Below are 18,330 nucleotides of genomic sequence, written 5' to 3'. Positions count from 1 at the left end.
CGGGCCGGCTTGCGGCGGCGGTACCGGCAACGGTACCGGGGCACGGCGGGACCGATGTATTGGGTCCGCGCGGAAACTCAACTTATCGCCCGGCGCCGTGGCTTAGTTGGTTAAAGCGCCTGTCTAGTAAACAGGAGATCCTGGGTTCGAATCCCAGCGGTGCCTGCGCGGGGCGGAGCCCGCCTTTTGCTCTCGGGCGCTGCGGGGACGGGACGGGGTTGCGCCGGGGCCGCCCGTGTCGCCGCGGCCGGAGGGGGCGGCGGGCTGCGGCTCCGCTGCAATTAGGAGGAAAAACGCCTTTATATACGTGTGTATATAAAAGTCACAGTCGTCGCAATTCAGGCAGCGCCCTGCGCGCTTTACAGCGGAGGTTACGCCCCACCCCCGGGACTTTATTCATAGAGCGCCAAGCAAATGCCTCTCTCACATGTCTTCTTTTCGTGTCTCCAGATCTTCAGTAGTCTCTCAGGTAAATGAAGCTATTCTTTCCTTTTGTTCTTTCCTCTCACAGTTTGAGTGCGTGTTGGCTAGGTGGCTGATGCCGAGGCCTTTGTCACCCATCAGTACCGACACCTACCCTACCTTCTCTTCCTACTTTCTTGTGTTACATAAAGTCTGGCTTTTCCAAGTGAAAGTTGTAGTAAGTGCTCTGTGCTGTTCTCCATGTAATTACTGACACAGTAGAGGGACAGAAGGTTTTCCTACGCATCTTTAAAAATCAAAGGCCAAACCCTGCCCTGTTAGGCTTGTGAATTAGGTTCAGTGACATTATTCCAAATTTGTGTTACTGTAAACCAAGGCAGAATCCATCCTCAGATCTAAAGACAAAAGGCTTAAAATCTGTTAATACAAGTCCCAGCCTAGCAGCCATATCCTTGGGCATTTTGGGGGCCTCACACAGCATATTTGGAGGGTGAGGTTTTCATGACTCAGATCTGCGGCCAAATCACAGCTGTCAGTAGCCCCAGATGCAATGTATAAGTCTTAATGTCCAGGATGAGCATCTTTGGTTAGAACATTTACCTGCAGGAATCTTTCTTTGAGTACTATTTACTGTAAAAATGGAACAAAGATAGTATTTGATAGGTGGTAAATATAAGTAAACCATAATTGTACGTTGCAGTATGTTTTTTTTAAATTAGGAGTATCTTGGGATTAACATCCATAAATCGGCATTGTCTAAAAGAAAATAAGAAGAACTAGAGTTAAAGACAATTGGAAAGTGCCAATTAAGGAAGATTTGGGGAAAAGAAGCTGCGGTTAATGTCAGCCAGGTCCCCTGCTGCTCCTCAACCAGCGGCAGTTTGGATCCTGCAGGAAACAAGAATTTTGAAAATAAAAATCTTGTGAGGATGTTTCTGTTCCTCTGACCTTTGTAGCTGATACAAAATCACGCAACTTTCTAACACTGATTTTGAGCCACAAATGAGGTGCAAAGTCCATGGACCTGTGAAATTTTAGTATCAGGAAAACCCAGTAGTTTAGCGTCAAATAAATACTGCAGTCACGAACAGTGACACCATGGGGACAGACTCCACTCTGGAGGAAAGGGTTGGCTGGGGCTCCTGCTGCTGCACTGGTATGTAAGGGAGAGGCATGTCTGTGTCCTCCCTGCCTCCCCATGCGTGGACCCCACAGCTTCTCTTCTGGATTTGGCTGTTAGAATAGTGCTTGCTGGACACCTCTTTCTTTCCTGTTAGGGCCCCGCTTCCTCCACTTGCAGCTTTTTTGTCCATTAGGAGAATAGTGCCTGAAATGAAGAACAAAAAAACCCAAATACTCTGGTAGGTTTTGCACATGCTGTTTGTAAACAGACTTGTTCACAGCTCTTGCATGGAGAGAAAGATGATCTAGAGGTTCTTTATTCTGGATATGTTTATATGCTGTTACTCTGCTAGTTTCCATCCAGTTTCTGTTCTTTAGATTGTAGATTAGAACCACAGATGTTAATGAGTATCTGGGTGTTTGTATCAAAACTGTTAACACTCTTTTTTGATGCATCAGCAGGAATGGCATGACGAGCCAGCCAGGATGGCACCAGAGTGGGCTGGTCACTGTGTACTTCCTAAAAGTACCCTAAAAAAAGCCTCAAAACGTCTGAGGAAGAAGGACAAAATCAGAAACTGAATCAGTTCATGAGCACAGACGTGATTCGTCTGGATTCTGTAAGAGTGACTCCGTATTTGTATACATTAGTCACAAACATGGAGGCCCAGCTTCTGTAAGAGATTTCTAGGATGATCTGCATACTTACATGGGAAGTAATATTTTAAGCCAATATTTAAGTAAATTGAGTGAACTGTGGCCTTTTTTTTTTTCATAGATTTAATGATATATAAAAATATCATATAGGTTGCTTGTTTTGGCTCATACTCGCATATTTTAACTCTGTATTCAGGAAATCCCTTCATCTGAGCACTGAGCTTTTACTGACTGCCCAGAGGGTAAGCGTGAAGGGCCTGCTGTGCTGGACAATTTGCTATATTTCTTATTTAGGTAACAACATTAATAAGAAATTCAACAATGTGAAATTCACTTAGATGTGCCTGTTCTGCTGACAGTAGCAATATCTCAGTGTTCAGTTATTTTCAAAATTTGCCACCAGCCTTTTCCTTGCAGAGGGGCTTTGGATATTTTCAGACTGTAATGTGTCAGCCTAAAAAGGTGTAAGTCATCTGCTTTCTTCATTCACTTTTTCCAGCGTTTTGCACTACGTTTTGTCCTTTGTGTATAATTGCAAGGAGGAAGGGTAAATGCTGTCTATAGAGCAGGGAAAATTCAACTGTCTCCAAAAAGGTTGGGTTTTTTGAGTATCCCAGAACAGGAAATATGGGTAAATTCTGGTTCACAAATGGAAGCAGTGGATAGGCCTGTTGCAATTGGTCTCAATTTTGGCTGAGCGCTACATCGCCTCACTGATTTTCCTTGCAGGAGTAGTCAGCTGGACTATTCAGTCAGTCCAGCTAACTTCAGTGAAACTAATCCCATACAAAAGTTTTTGCAGGATTAAGGCCTTTAGCCATTCTTCTTCTTGTATTACCTTGTTACAGGTAATATTTAGTTCCTAAGTTGAGAGCTAGAGCAAGAAACATACTCATCAATGGGATTGTGTAAAGTGTTTTAATGCATGTGATAAAAAACCAAACCTCTGTTAAAACATCAGAATACTAGTCCTGCCAAAAAGATTCTGTATTATTTATCATGTGAGATTCTACAAAGATAGGTTTCTAAGGTAGTTTAAAACTACTAAACAAATCACTAATACTTAAGCTAAATGTGCATGTTGAGTGTGTATGTTTTTTTGGTTTTGTTTTTTTCTTTTACATTTACATGTGGGAATAGGCCAGATGAAGGCCACTTAAATGTGAAGGAAGATTGTAGTTACAGATTTGTCAACAGTGTTAAAACTGCATTAAAGCTTATACGTGGTTTGCCAGGTAGCATGTAGTAACAGCTGTCTTTGCATAAATATTTGCATTTTTATTTTTAATGTGAGCTGAAAAAGCTTCCTTCTCCCGCTCCTCAACCAAATGTTACACCATCACATCAATAACCAGTGATAAGCAGTTGTACTCTGTATATAATCATGTTATCAACTGCTCTAAAATATAGCAAGTGGTGCTCATAGACCCCCTGGTCCTTACACTACTGGTATTTGCAATTTTGTATTTGAAACTACACATGTAATCAAGTGTGATCTGTTTAATTCCCAACAAGAGAGAGAGTGCCTGGTCAGACTGGCCTTGCACACTGAGAGACCTGTTCTTTGCTCCTCAGCTGCTGTTTGGCTCTGGGCACACTGCTCTTAACTTTTGATCTCTTTTGCCATCTGCAAAATTACAGTAATACTTAGTGATCTCACAGAGTTGCTGGGAGAGTTAATTAATGTTGTATGAAGCACTTTGAGCTTTTGGGTGAAATCAATGTTATTAAAGCTATGGTTTTATTTTTCTTCTCAGTAAGTTCAGTCTTTCTGCAGTTAGGTCACGCTGGTGCTAAGCCTGGTCATGTTCACAGATGAATTTGGACGGTTTCTGGGAAAAGGGGCCTAACCGACTTCATCTCATCGATGGAGTAGAAATTCAACTTGCAAATATAACTTTTGAAGGGTTTAAATAAAGGTGTTCCTTGAAAATTTAGTATGTAGGACTGTTTTAGTCTTCTCGAAGGTGCTTATTAGCTGTTCAGATTATTTTATGCTTACCTACAGAAATATATGTAGTACATGTTTTTACAGGCTAGTATTCTTCTGTCAAGATACTTTTCCTATTTTAATCTCTCAAAATATTGCAACATTTTACATGAAGGTGTGTGATTATTATATCAATATATGATTGATATTGCCTGAGAAGAGGTAAGTGTAGTAGGTAGCTTATGATGAGTGTTTAGAAAATACTTTAAAATCTTTCTGATAGTAGAAAATGCTATTTTTTGATGCCAAGCCTAAACCAAATGGCCATAGTCTGTAAGAAAGAAGGATGCATACCATATTTCTTATAACATGTTCCCACAATGACTGCCTCCTTCAAATGGAACAAATTAACACCTGGTAAAGACCTTGCAAGTTAAGTATGATAAACTATAACCTGTTGTAAAAGTGTATTATAGGAGCTCACATGTGACCCTGACCAATTCATGCGATAGGGGCAAATCCCTAGAATTGTTAATTGTACTCTGGTCCTTTTATCGACAGTGTGTACAGTGTTCAACATTGTTAGAGCTGTAATGAATCTCTGAAATCATATTAAGGTGGAACAAAAGAATAATTTAATTGCCAACAGCAAGTATACTGTTTACTTATTTAAGCCGGGAGAGCAAATCCACCTGCCTTTGAAAATTTGAGATGAAGTCAACGGTGTAAGTTCTTGAGCAGTAACTGTTTGGGTCCTCTCTGTGGACATTACACATAGATAATTTAACCATGATTTTCTCTAATGGTTCCTAAAACATACTGTGCTTTCTTAATCGTTACTCATGTTTACCTTAATTTTCTAGCTTGTGTTGGCAAGGACAAAATATGTGAGACATGGATTCACTAACAGGTCAGGAGGCTCTGGATTATTCACGTATAGTCTATAACCAAAGCCCCATGTAAGTAGTACAGTGCAGTCTCAATCTTGGCAAAAAGATTTTTGGTTTAGAAAGGCAGAGTTTTTTATAATTAAATATGTTACCTTTGTTTATTCATTGGCTGTTTATATGACACCTGCCTTTGACTTGCTGTTGTATAGTTTAAATGCAAAACATGCAAAATACATGCCAAAAGAACTTGGTCAGGTGACTCCAGTATGAATGAGGTATACCAGTGCTATGGCCTGAACCTGCTTAATGGTTTTTGTGTGACATTCTCATGTGTTATGAGTTGAAAGTAAAGCCTTGACTTGAGTTAGTCTAATAAAACACTTTCCATCTGGAATAGAAAGGACCATAGTTCCAGGCTTTTATAAAGCCTTAAAAATTAACTTTGGATGAATAAATAAAATATCTTTTTATGTACGTAATTGGAAGAGAATTTTGTGTTCCAGCAGCTTTTCATGCTTTATCCCGGTGGTGGCAAATTTACGGAGGCGAGAAAGAGAGAAACAAGGAACCTGACTGCCTGTATATTCACAAATAAAGTATGTTTCCTTTTGTTTTCTAACAGCAGCTACATCACTAGAAAATGTGTTCTAATGAGATTTTTTTTTTTAAATAGGAGACTAAACTACTGCAATAACACTGCTTTATAGAGCTCTAGGCTGGGCCAAGTGACTTTTAAAGCCCAGGAACTACATTTCAAGAGGTGTCAGCTTAGGTCCTAGCTTTGTTCTCAGCTGCTGCTGCTGCAGGTGTTCTCTTTTGGTGTCTAACTGACATAATTTCAGCACTTAATAGTTGACTTGCATGTGTAAGGTGTACACCAGTGGTGGAAAAAGATGATATATTGGCATACTTTATTCGACTTAACCACAGCATATACAGTACCTCTAAGGAGCTGTAGGGTAATAGATTTAAGTTATCCTGGTAAGTATGTTTTTAATAAGCTTTTACCTTAGACAGTTGCCAAAAACTCCATAATTTGTAGCCATTATTGAGTTATAGCTGAATTAGGAGCACAAAACTAACCTGTTCTTGAGAATCAGCTGCTGAGATTCTGTCAAGGTGCTATAAAAGGATAACATGTGAAGTAATATCTTAACAGCTTAGCATTTATATAAAAATAATGTGAAATGTTGAAATAAAAAGCCAGTGTCTGACATTTTAAAGAATTCTCAAAGTGGCAGGAATTGCTCCAGAAGATCTTTAACTCCTGTGCTGTTGTGACTAATAATTTTCTTAGGAGTTTCATAACCAACTTGTTCTGTGAAATTGTACCCAGAACTTATCACAGGCATGGTGACTTTGTGATACTGACTCAGTGAAGTTGAGTATGTTAAGTATCGCTTAATGTAAGAAAAACTATACTCAAATTGAGTCAGACCAAAGGTGCATCTAGCCCAGTGTCCTGTCTATAACTGTAGCCAATAGCACATGTCTAGGGCAGAACATAAGCATAGGGCAAACACGCAGTGATATTTTGCCAGACTACCCTACCAGCCTCTGGTGATTTCCAGCTCAGGGTTTGAACTCTCACATATAGACCTGATCAAATTTAATTTTTCATTTCTCCATGTCTGTGAATAGGAAAAAGTGAAGTGACTCCTGCAGGCAGATGTGCATATGGGCGACATCTTTATCATAGGGACAGTTGCCTAAAGAAGGAAAATATTAAAGGCAGTCAAATGTTTAGTGGCTGTTTATTGCAGCAGTGACTATAGGCTTAGGGGAAAATATTTTCCAGTTTGCCTGTGAGCTGGCATTGCTGCCTGCATGTTATTCACAAAGATTTGGGTGAAAACATTTGATGAAAACATCAAGTGAAGCCACATTGCCTGTTAACCCCAGTTTGTAAGACTGCCCTTTCCTATTTTCTGACATGCTGTTCTGTGATATGTCATGCTTCGACAGGCATGTCCAGTTACACGGTGTCATGCCTGTATAATGTGATGTGATGTATGTGTCATGAAAGGATTTGCCAGAGTGTAATATGTCAGCTCTGAACTTTGCAGGGGGCAGGGACGGATGGGAGACACGACTATTTGGGATACTGCAGTCTACATATTGGAAAACAGAGACATTTTCCAGTTATTGCTTTGCTGCTTGCAGAAAATATTGGGATGGATGGTTTAATTTGTAAGTAATTTGCAGAAATTATACCTGTTACATGTAGGCTTGTTGTAAGATTTTAATTGTCTGTTCTTACAAAATAAACAATGACATTAAGGTGTCTTACTGAGAAGAAAGTGACTTGCCCCCGTCACCCAGCAGTTCAGTCCCTCGTGTGTATTCTGCTATTGATATTTACAGTCCAGACCTTTATGGAGGTAAAACCAGCCTGTGAACTTAGAGATGGATATCCCATAGAGTGTCACTTAAAAGACAGAAAACACAACAGATGGCAGCAGCAGAGAGTAAGAGATGGGCACTGAGCAATTTAGACTCTTCCCATTTAGGACCTGTGCTGCTCCATTCTCCAGTCAACCCAGCTCATAAGTACACCTGAATAGACAGAAAAAAAAAAAAGAGTTTTTGAAAGCTTGCCTGTATTTCAGTTCAGGATGAAAATGAAGATTCTTCAAGCAGGGAGACAGATTAGCTAGAAAAATTGCAAGTTATGTGCCTTCCTGCAGCAAAACGGAGAATTTTTCAGCCAAAAGGCTGAAATCCATAGCCACAAAATGTGGCTGTGGGACCAGTGGGAGAAGTGAGGCAGTTTTGGAGACGTTCTTCGACCACTCTGAAAAATGTTATTTCATTAGCTATGCTTGGCTCATGTTCCGAAGTTTACTTTCTTGAAGGTGTTTTCACTTCTCATGTTTTAAATGTACATTGCCTATCTTGGCAATTTGGATTTGTTTTATTAGATGGTGAAGCCATTACAATTCAGTTTATTTTCAGCTTAACCTTCTATTTCTGTTCCAGTAGGATTTAAATGGATTAATAAATGTGTGTACATAAAAATTAATTTCTATATCTTGTTTTTTTGTAGGAGTAGTATAGATTTGAAAGCTATGCAGCCTGATGTCACGGGAGACCCATGTAGTAAGTGTGGTCCAGGTGGTCTGAAGATGAACTTTGCAGTAAGAAATACATGCCTGTAAAAATGCTGCTTAAAACTCTATTACATGTATATAGCCTTACTGTTCATTTTGAGAACTATTTTAAAAACAATTACCTTGAGCAAAGGGCAAGTGTTGTTAACATCTATGAAATAAAATCTACAATATTAAGGCCTTCTACTTGTAACATTCCTTTTCAGCCAAAGAGCCTTTCAATCCTCAAATGAGTTGAAATGTAGTATATTTTGAAGATATTTATTAATGGCTGTGGTCTCTGCTCAGTCTCTGTACATCTCTTTCATTATGGTTAAGGTAGTGAGGTGCAGACGGACCTGTGGAACCTGTAGTGTGATCCCTGCAGGTGAGTGGTTTGCTCTGCGTTCATCTGCATGAGCCTTGTTCCAGGACGTTGCCTTTATAATTCTGGAGATGTAAGATCACACAGGTTGCACGGGCACACGCATACTACTAATGTGGTTGTGGGAACTTCTGTTTCATGCATTGGAAGGGCTGGCATGCAAGTTATAATGCATTCAGCAACAACAGAAAAGTCAGCAACTTATCTCTGTTTTAAGTCATTTGAAAGATAACACCTGAGATATATGAAACAGGCAGGCATCTGTCTTTCGTTTTTGCAACAGGTCTTTCCTTCAAAACACTGTAGTTAAGCTATGATTAAGGTTTAAATATACAAGGATATTTTTAATGTTAGTTTGTGAGGTCATCAAGAATTGACCTCACTGACGTCAATGGCAAAACTCCCACTGACTCTGCAGTAGTCAGGTTTTCATTCAATAAAAAGATAATAAAGAATCTGATTCATAATGAAGGGAGGAAAAGATGAATCAACACAGGCTGTGTGGGTAGAGATTTTCCTGTGTTATTAACTGTGCGGTGCCATCAAAACAACAATGTCTGTCCTTACCTGCTGTAGTAGTTATGATTATTCTTTACTTACTTACAACTAAACACAATTAGCCCTCATGTTATTCCTGCCAAAGCGTGTGTTGAGCTCTCATTGTCGTCAATGGAAACTGTTGAGTGCTGAGTTTTTCTGAAAATCTCTTGATAATATTTTAACACAAGAAGTATTTTGAAATTGTCATCTAACTACAGCTTTTTATGACATATAGGTTGATTAGGTATTGTTTCTAGATGATTTATTAAACAAATGTGGTTTTTAGTATGTATAGTATATACATTAAAAATCTTTCTCTGTTTTTCTCCTATGAAAATGTAATGGTCAAATCTATTTTAAGAGCAAATAACATGACCATTTATACCTATAATTTCATTTGACATATCTCGCTGAATGAACATGCTAGAACATCATCGCCCAGAAATAATTTATTAGAGCATCCCTAATTATTATGGATTTGGGTTAATATTTGGAAAAATGTTTGATATAAACTATTCAATTAACTTTGTGTGTTTATTTTTAATGAATTATATTATATATAGTGCTTTTCTGTTAGAATAAATATTTACTGTCAATAACAGAAATTGTCAAATAACATGTTAAGCCAGTTCTGTTTGGCAAGTCCTAAGTGGCTATTATTTTCAGTACTAGACTTTTTTTTTTTTTAATTAACATATGAATTTGCATGTCATTTTCAGGCAGAACAGAATCACTCTGTTTTTTCTCTGGTGGGGGTTATGTTCTTTTATTCAGCGCTTCTCATGGTCATTTGGGTTATCTTTATGTAATAAATATGCATTGATGCATTATCTTAATTGAGCAGGGTACCAATATCCTATTATTTCTCTACCTTTAAAGCAACCCAAACCCCATCCTTGTAGAGCATTATCTATATTAGCTGAGTTCTAAAGTTTGTTCTTTTGTTTTCTAATAGAACGTCCTTTAAAGTATAAGCTGTGTGTCCTTAATCACTATAACTGCACACAGATGTGTGATGAAGGTTGGGATTATGCAGACTGTTCGGGTACCATTATCATACGACATCCTTTTCTTTTGCCTGAGAAAATGTATCTAAGGTATTTCTAGCAAATTCCTTAAATGAAACTAGAGTATGTAAAGTTTGCATATTGAATGAAAAAAAAAAAAAGCTCAAGATTTTTACTTCTTGACTCTAACCAGCTGAGAAGATATACAGATCATTGTGTCCTGCAGTTCTTTGACTACCCAGAAAAATAAACCATTCAGAGAATAGTTAACTCGGGGCACTTGGTCAAAATGAGTGTACTGCCTTGGCTGCCATGGCCAAAATCTGCCCCTGTTCTAAGACAGCAAGGACAGGGTGAGCTTCATGTGCTCCTTTAATATTGTTTCCCATGAGGTCAATTGCCATTTCTTCTGGCAGTCTCTCTGGCTGCGTTCTCTGGAAATGGAACCTGGAAGATTAGGGGAGAATTAATGAATTACTAGTTGCAAACAGAAATGTGGAATTATTAGGAGCCCAAGGCTGCTATGAGTTAGCATATCTCTTAAAAAGGTGCTAGTAAGACCCGTAACACTGTAGTTTAGATGCAGTGGTCCAAATTTGGTGTTGCATGACTGGAAATAAGAGAAAGATTTGGTCACTTCTTTTGATACCATCTTGTTGAATCCCTGACTGACTTAATAATTTCCAAACGTTTTCACATAAATTAATTATGCAGCTACTGCTGGTTTCTGTATTTCAGCAACTCTGAATGCAGGGCCCTCAGGAGAATGCAAAAATAGATTTGGGGCTGTCTTGGCACCACGGGCTTTAGGCCTGCCTGACACTGATCATAGCTAATTTGGCTGCATAGCTCTTGGTTGATACTGTACAATCTGAAATTGATCCAGATCTTTGCTCTGTGTCTGTTCTTCCCTGTGAAGAACTCCAGGAAGAATATTGAGTAACGACCACTGAAGTGAAAATTGTCCATAAGGAGGACAGCATACTTTATTCAGTGAATACAAATATTTCTGAAACAAAGTTATGTTGTGATAATATTAAATTTGTGAATACTTGCACATCAAGATTTATGTATCACTAATGTTTTTTGCATTAACTTTTTGTCCCCTGAACTCTGGACATTACAGAGCTTTGCAGAAATTCTAATGAGCCCTTCTGTGCTGGAATGCATCAAGTAAATTGCCTGCAAATATAGCTAGACTTATGCCGAGCTAAATGTGGGCACTGCAGTGAGTAATCGTAATTGTTTCCAACTGGGATTACTGTACTTTCAGTAAATCTATAGACATGGGATGAAATATTTAAAATTGCTTGGCAGTTAAATATTTGCTAGTGTGCCTTGCTTTTGAGAAATAGGAAACCTTTCTGATTCATACCTCTGTATCATTGCAATCAATGGGCACTGCTTTGCCATTAAGTTCAGTGAATTGAGAACAAATGAACTAATCAGAATACAAAAGTTCTTTGCAATAGGGGAGACAAGAAGAATTGAATTTGTGATTGCTACACCTGTGGTGTGGAAATGGATCAATGCCATGTTGGCTAATGAAACAATGGTATTAAATATTATCTCTTTGGATCACTTTTTTTTTCCAGGCTAGTACAATGCCATTTTTATGGACATAACTACCACTATTTTTCTGTAGTTAGAGCAGAAGAGCATTGCATAAGTAAGATTAAAAAAATAATTACTGTAATTATTTTCACTTATGAAAGCTGACAAGTTACTGTAGCAGAAAAATATTTTTAAATGCATATGTTTTCCTAAATTGCATGAAAATTATACATGAGCTGCCATATTTTTAGTATTCAACAATATGAATGCATAAAAATATTTTTGTTCATTTGTTCTAAGATGGTCTGTGAATAATGATAGATTCATAAAAGCTAATTACAGTGAACTCCCAACTGGTTGGTTGAGTTAGTAACTGAAAAATCAACACAACCTGTCTATAAATGATTCTGACAAAGTGAATACAAATTTAAGTATAAATAAATACTTATTCTTTTATTCAAATAGGTTTTAAAACTGGTTTAATCTTCACAGCACTTCCCCAGACATGGACGAACCAAGTAATATGCTGCCATGGGAAAAAGTGCTATAATGAAGGATATTTGAACACTAATAGCTCTAAATGCATATGCCAATCTGGGTATCATGGAAATTTCTGTGGTATGTATATTGCATTACCCTGAACTCCTCTCAAATCTGTACAAGATCAAAGTACTTTTCTGTTAGCTACTTTTAATTTAGAATTTGTGACCCTGCTGGTTCTGTCTACCAGCCTGACTGCTTTCTGTTTAAGAGAATTCATAAATGTGTAATGTATAAATATAGAGAAACCCATGTATAAATTGTTTTTTATTATTGTTGCCTGTTGCGGTATTCTCCCTCCCTCCTCTCCCCCACACACCCTTTGGAACATCTGTTCACTTTTGAGATTTCCCAGGCTGAGAATTCTGTACAGAAATTATATATTTAGGAAAGGTAAAATTACCTTCATATAATTCTGATTTTAAGTAGGTACTGTTTTGTAACATTCCCGTTCATCTGCCTACTACTCCAGATACTGATGGATATGATATTAAGTTGTTCTATTATAACTTTTTTCAATTTTATTTCCTTATTTCTGTTACAGTAATGCTTTTCATTAATTTAGTTGGCTTCTCTATCTGGCACCTTCATCTCCCACTCAATTAAGGAAATTACGTGGCTGTCAAAACATTCCAGTTAATATTCTGGGAAGGGATGACATCTGGGGGCAGCAGTGCATGCAACCATGCTACTGTTGCCCTCAAGGATAAATAAACAAATGTCAGCTCAGGGGAGTACCATTGATCCTGTGTGAGAGGTTGATGCATATGAAAGAGGATCTCCGATGACTCTACCTTCAGAAAAAGGGAAGTGCAAGGGCAGGAATTTTCTCACATTTTCCTTGACTTTGTCTTTCAGTTCTTGACAAATATTTTACTGCCTCTGTTTGGCATCGTATTTACATATAATGTTGTCATATAACAATGTGTACAGTTACATAGTCCAGGTCTTCAATCACGTGAAAGACTTCTCAAAAATCTCTTGAAAGCTTTGCAAAAACAAGTACCTATGCTCTCTTAAAACACTTTGACCCTCTAAATCACTAAGTATCCTCATACTCTCTTTCTTTTATTTTCTTTTTTTTTTTTCTCTCCAGGCACACTTACAGATTATATGTGTATGAATCCACAGGGTTGCTGTCTTGTTCATTCAGCTACTTTCTTATGATGTGGTTCTTACACAATCGTTGCAATGATTTTCCCTTCATGTTCTTCAGCCCATTTACCACAGGCTCTCCTTTTATTTACATGCTTTGGTCAGAACATACAACTGGCATCCATAGCTCTGAGTCATAGTTAAAGGGTATATTGGATTACGAGGTTTTCTTTATGCAAAAGAAAATCTGACTTTTCATGGTTTTAAGCTCCATTGAAGGTTGAAGCAACTTTGATTCTTCTGGAAATCTCTGACATTAGTTCTGTTCCATGGCTTATGCTTATCCTCTTTTTTTGTTTTCTTCATCTCTGCCAGTAAAGTGGTCTGAATTAGCATGCTCATTTGTCAAAATGTTATTAGGTTTTATATTAACCAGGTAGAGTTCACTTGCATGCTTCATACAGCTTTTACTTTTTAGAGATTTTGTACACTGTTCAATACTAAAAAATAGCATAAGCAGCAAGGAACACAGATTAAATCATTACACCTTCAGGGCAGGTATAATTTCCTATCTGTAGCTACTAGCCCACCATCCTTGATGACATGCTGTGCTACCAGTTTTTGTTTGGGACACTATTTACACAATAAATACCCATTCTTGCTGCCAACAGCTGGTAGAATCACTGAGGTGCCAGAGAGGCAGTGTTTGTTTATTCAGTGTGTCACAGTGAAGAGTGCAGAGCTTTTTGTATCATGGAAACATACCTCATGACTTAGTAGCAATGGACTCTACATGTCCTGTATCCCTTACATGGTAAGTATCAACACACAGACTGCATAATGATCTCACATTCACATGTGAGCACATGTTGGAATTTCTGTTTCCTGGTGCTTTAAACTTGCTTTGACTTTTAGTGAAATTAGCTGAACAGATTGTTGTCCTGGTGAGCCAATACATTATCATCCTTGTGTCCTTATTAATACAAGACAATGACTCTGGCTGTATTATCCCTGTGAAAAACAGGGAGACTTTTGTAGGTGAGCTCATGCGTTCCTTTATGTCTTTTCTCATTCTTTCTGTGGAACAGCCTCACTGATGCATCGTTCCAAATTTTTGCTGTTTTCTGTCTATGCGTGTTAAGAAGAGCTTTGCAATCATTTAGGAAATAACCTGTAATTTGCACTCTTATGAACCCCAAAATCATTGTGCTATGAATATGTATTGAGAACTTAGAGAACAAAAATGTGGAAGAACTGTTAGTAATAATGATTTTAGCTGATTCCAAGGATACTGTCATACCGTAAAATCATTAGGACTTTTAAAACTATGTATGTGGGCTATTGCAGTGAATAAGAAGTGCAATGCTTTGTGCAGAATGGGTTTAACAGAAGTTTATACTCAAAAACATGCCACTGGAACTTTAAAAATATAACAATAGTAGACAAATAAGGGAAATTAAGCCATAAATCAGTGTTAGCGATAACCCCTGAGACAGGTGGAACACAAGTTATATTCTCTAGGACCAAATAAAGCCTCTAAGGAAGTGTCTGGGCCAAATTTTAATGAAAAAGAGTAGCCATAGCAGCTACGTTTTAGGTATTGGTAACACAATGAGTAGCAGAAGGAAAATGAAAAATTATTTAATTGTCAATGAAGGATGAGAAGCTTGGTTATCCTCACCCTCTGTTGTGCTTTTCCTGCTGAACTGGTAATTGGATACAAGTAAAATGGCAGTCTATTATAAGTATACTGGATAGTATGAACTATAACTATATTCGGTTTAGTGGAATTGCTGCAGTGCTCAAGAGTCCAGTTCAGAATTGTACTGTGGGTATTGCAGTGATTTTTACCCCAGCGCTTGCAGGTGGCACTGGCAGAGCACCAGCTCTGAGTTGCTGCACCATTACTCAAACGTCAGCTTGCTGAACCTCGTGCTCTGGCTCATTTGTATCAGTCTTAAGTCTTTGCACAAGTTTCTCAGTCATAAGAATGGATTGAAGACGGCTCTAAAAATTATTACTGTTCCCAACCAATGGGTAATGTTAGACCAGAGACCATTTTCTCGGCTGGCGGTGGGAACACTACAGGGTAGCGTGACAGGGGAGCTGCTCTGCAGCCTCTCCATCTGCGTTGCAGCTGTGTCCAGCCCTTCTCCACAGAGTACAACTCATTTGAAGGTGTCTGTTCAGTCCTGATTATGTGTTTTGCTTTTCCATGCATGCTTAATTTTAGATATGCCGGAGTTCATGCAACACCTTATTTAATGTCTATTCTTTTTTTCTTTTTTTAAATTAAAAAAAAAAACCAGAATTGGAGGCTGGAAGCACGTCGCTGAGCAACCTCATATGGCTATTTTCATCTGCTCTGATAACAATATACATACTGAGCAAAGAAAATATTTGTTCTCTCCCTAGGAGATAGTTTTAATGCACATTCACTGTGTTCATCCTGTGATTTAGAGGAGCTTTCATGTTTCTAATTCCAATCTGTTTGATCTCCTACTTAAATTCTAAAATAAGTCTGTAGTAATTCATGCAGCTAGTGCATGTTTGACTAAGAATGTATTGATTGTTTCATTTTCTACTGTAGAAAAGAAGTAAAGTAATAAAGACAAGTTCAGGCCTTACTGAGCCCATTATTTCCCTGAATTTCTGTATGTGAAGGGGAATCTGAAAACGCATTCACACACCTGAAATGTGATTCAGCCTTATTTTGGCATTGCTCTTCTATAATTTACAAGGAGAAGAGACTCACTTCTGAGTTACTTTAGCCCTCATTTACCGAAGATTTTGTATGTCAAGGAGAGTAGTAAATCCTTTAATGACTCCAGCTACCAGAGAGAGTAAGCCCCTAGCATAACCAAAGCATGAAAGGATTTATCGTAAACTAAACTAAAACATCCAAACTCGGCTCATTAATAGGTATGAAGGAACAGGCAGAAGAGAGAAATCAGCTTAGCATCTTAGTAGATCAGGGGACTCACATTGTCTTGCGATGCTTTTGTAGTATGTAGATAATAGAAACTAGCATCGCCACAGTTTAAATCAATCCAAATACAGTTATTAAATGATATAGTCACCAGGGAGGTAGGAGGTGTGGTGCAGTGTTGAAATAGCCTTTTACTGTGGAGTCACAAGTGAAATTTGTAGGAACTCATTGTACTTGTGTAAGCTGCAGAACCTCTGTGCGACATGGCAGGACAGGGAAGGTGCTCCAAGGGTCCCGGGAAGCAGAGCTGGGGAGCGCGCTGCAGTCAGTGAGGTGTGTATATTGGCAGGTGATAGACGAGAGCCTCGTGAAACAATTGACATAGTTGCTGGCATCAAACAACGCCATGAGATTATACTTTTAAAACTGAATCACGTTGAAAATATTTAAAGGCAAAAAGAAGAGAGAAATAAATCAGTGCTGGTCTTGGCCTGGCTTTCTCTTTCAGGTGTCCAGAATTACTTGCTGTCCAGTGGAGCTTACAGATAAAGTGCAGCTTGACGATTTTGATAAGGAACCCTGATAAACTTCCTCAAATTATTTCTGTAAGGATTGGAAATGAAGACAATTTGAATCCTCTTCTGTAATTATGCTGCATGTTTCAAAACTCTGATCTCAATAACACTGTTAAATAAAAATGAGACCTAATTTACTTAATGGAGCAGGTTATGTACAGCTTCAGTTTGGTTAAGAGAGCTAAGTTACAAATATAAAAAAAATGAAGATGTAATTAATGCTGCCTTGATAGTAGTTACAAAGACAACTGAACCCTTTCAAGAGAGAATGATTTTATTTTATTTTTCAAGCAATTACCCTAATGTAATTGCTACTCATAATCTGGTCTGCTTGATACAAATTCAGGATTTCATTGAACGTTTAGAGTGTCACAGAGGAATATCACAGCTTTGCACTCTCTTTGGAAAAATGCCTATACATTGGTGATCTTATTATAGTATTTCTCCATCAAAAAATTTGGATTCGCTTTTCTGTAATACCAAGATGCTTATATTTATTCCCATCACATTTCGTAAAATGAATGTGAATTACAATGGGGTTTTTTCAGATCTTCATAGAATACATGAATAATAAATCCTAAAGAAGAATAAGGAAAATAGTTCACTGTGAAGTTTAGTAATGATCTATAATGGATCAAGACAGGAATAGCGTTAAAGTCGGTGTGGTGAAGTACCCTTGAGAATTTTCTTCCCTTTCGGGGAGAATGTAGTTGTCACTAAATGTAAACCTTATTAAATCCAGCCAGATAGTGTTGTATGGTGGTGCGATATGAACCCTTGTGAAAATAAAACTAGTGGTAAACTGTGAGGTTGAGACAAATAATGCATGTTGCCATACCTAGTGTTTTCTAACCAACTTTTCTTTAATGCCAGGCTTCAAAAGAGAACGGTGGTGATTAAAATATATGTGATTGCAGGCTTGCTTATCTACACAACTCTGTACGTGCTACCTTTGCATTGAAACTGATTTATGGTGAAAAAGAGAGAAATGCATAGAAAGTACTTGTGGAACAGGTAAAATTATAGTCTTAGTTTAAAGAAATCTCGACCAAATTAATCCAAAGAAAGAGATGCTTATAAAAGAAGCATAAGCTTTTATGAGTTACAAAAATTAGATACCGAGGGAATGGATGTGGAAAATGTAATAAAATTATATGTAGTCAGGCTAAGACAGAGATTACTCACATGGACAGGATAAGGTTCCAAGTTATTTTAACATTTTTAGTACTAATATTGATGAAATCCATAATCTCTTTGTCAACATTGCTGTATCATTTTATGTCGTCTTCATCGTTTTACTGCGTCTTTTAAAAAATAACTTGTAATATCCTTTGATTACACTCAGTAAAACTTTATCAGAACTTTATTTTGGTGGTGTTACATGACTTTTGTGATCCAATTCTGTCAAAAGCATTAAAATGAATGAACGTGCCTGTAGCTCCAGCATATACGTTTAACTTCTGCTAATGAAACGGGATATGAAGGCTTGACACTTGGCTTGCAACAATGGTTCAGCTTGGTGTAACTCTTTTAAAGTGATTTTTAAATGATCTGTAAATCATCCTGAAGTAAAGCACCTAGAATGGGTTCTGCT

General features: G+C 37.9%; 1 long non-coding RNA gene and 1 other non-coding gene across 3 annotated transcripts; both read left to right on the top strand.

The window, feature by feature from the left end:
* Nucleotides 1-91: 91 nt before the first annotated feature.
* On the top strand, nt 92-165 carry TRNAT-AGU (transfer RNA threonine (anticodon AGU)). Its single transcript has one exon. It is a non-coding gene; the product is annotated as a tRNA-Thr (tRNA).
* On the top strand, nt 112-18,330 carry LOC138687253 (uncharacterized). 2 transcript variants are annotated; one of them, XR_011326496.1, is made up of 9 exons: nt 112-469; nt 2,008-2,165; nt 4,996-5,091; nt 5,529-5,618; nt 8,451-8,499; nt 11,170-11,271; nt 12,063-12,215; nt 13,234-14,046; nt 15,542-18,330. It is a non-coding gene; the product is annotated as an uncharacterized lncRNA (long non-coding RNA). The 2 variants fall into 2 exon arrangements; XR_011326495.1 differs by lacking the exons at nt 5,529-5,618; nt 8,451-8,499; nt 11,170-11,271 and having other exon boundaries at nt 12,063-14,046.

This window comes from Haliaeetus albicilla, chromosome 10 (genome assembly GCF_947461875.1).
Source record: "Haliaeetus albicilla chromosome 10, bHalAlb1.1, whole genome shotgun sequence".
In the NCBI taxonomy this organism is placed as follows: domain Eukaryota; kingdom Metazoa; phylum Chordata; class Aves; order Accipitriformes; family Accipitridae; genus Haliaeetus; species Haliaeetus albicilla.
The sequence above is the reverse complement of the archived record's forward strand: the minus strand, read 5'-3'. Positions and strand labels throughout refer to the sequence as shown.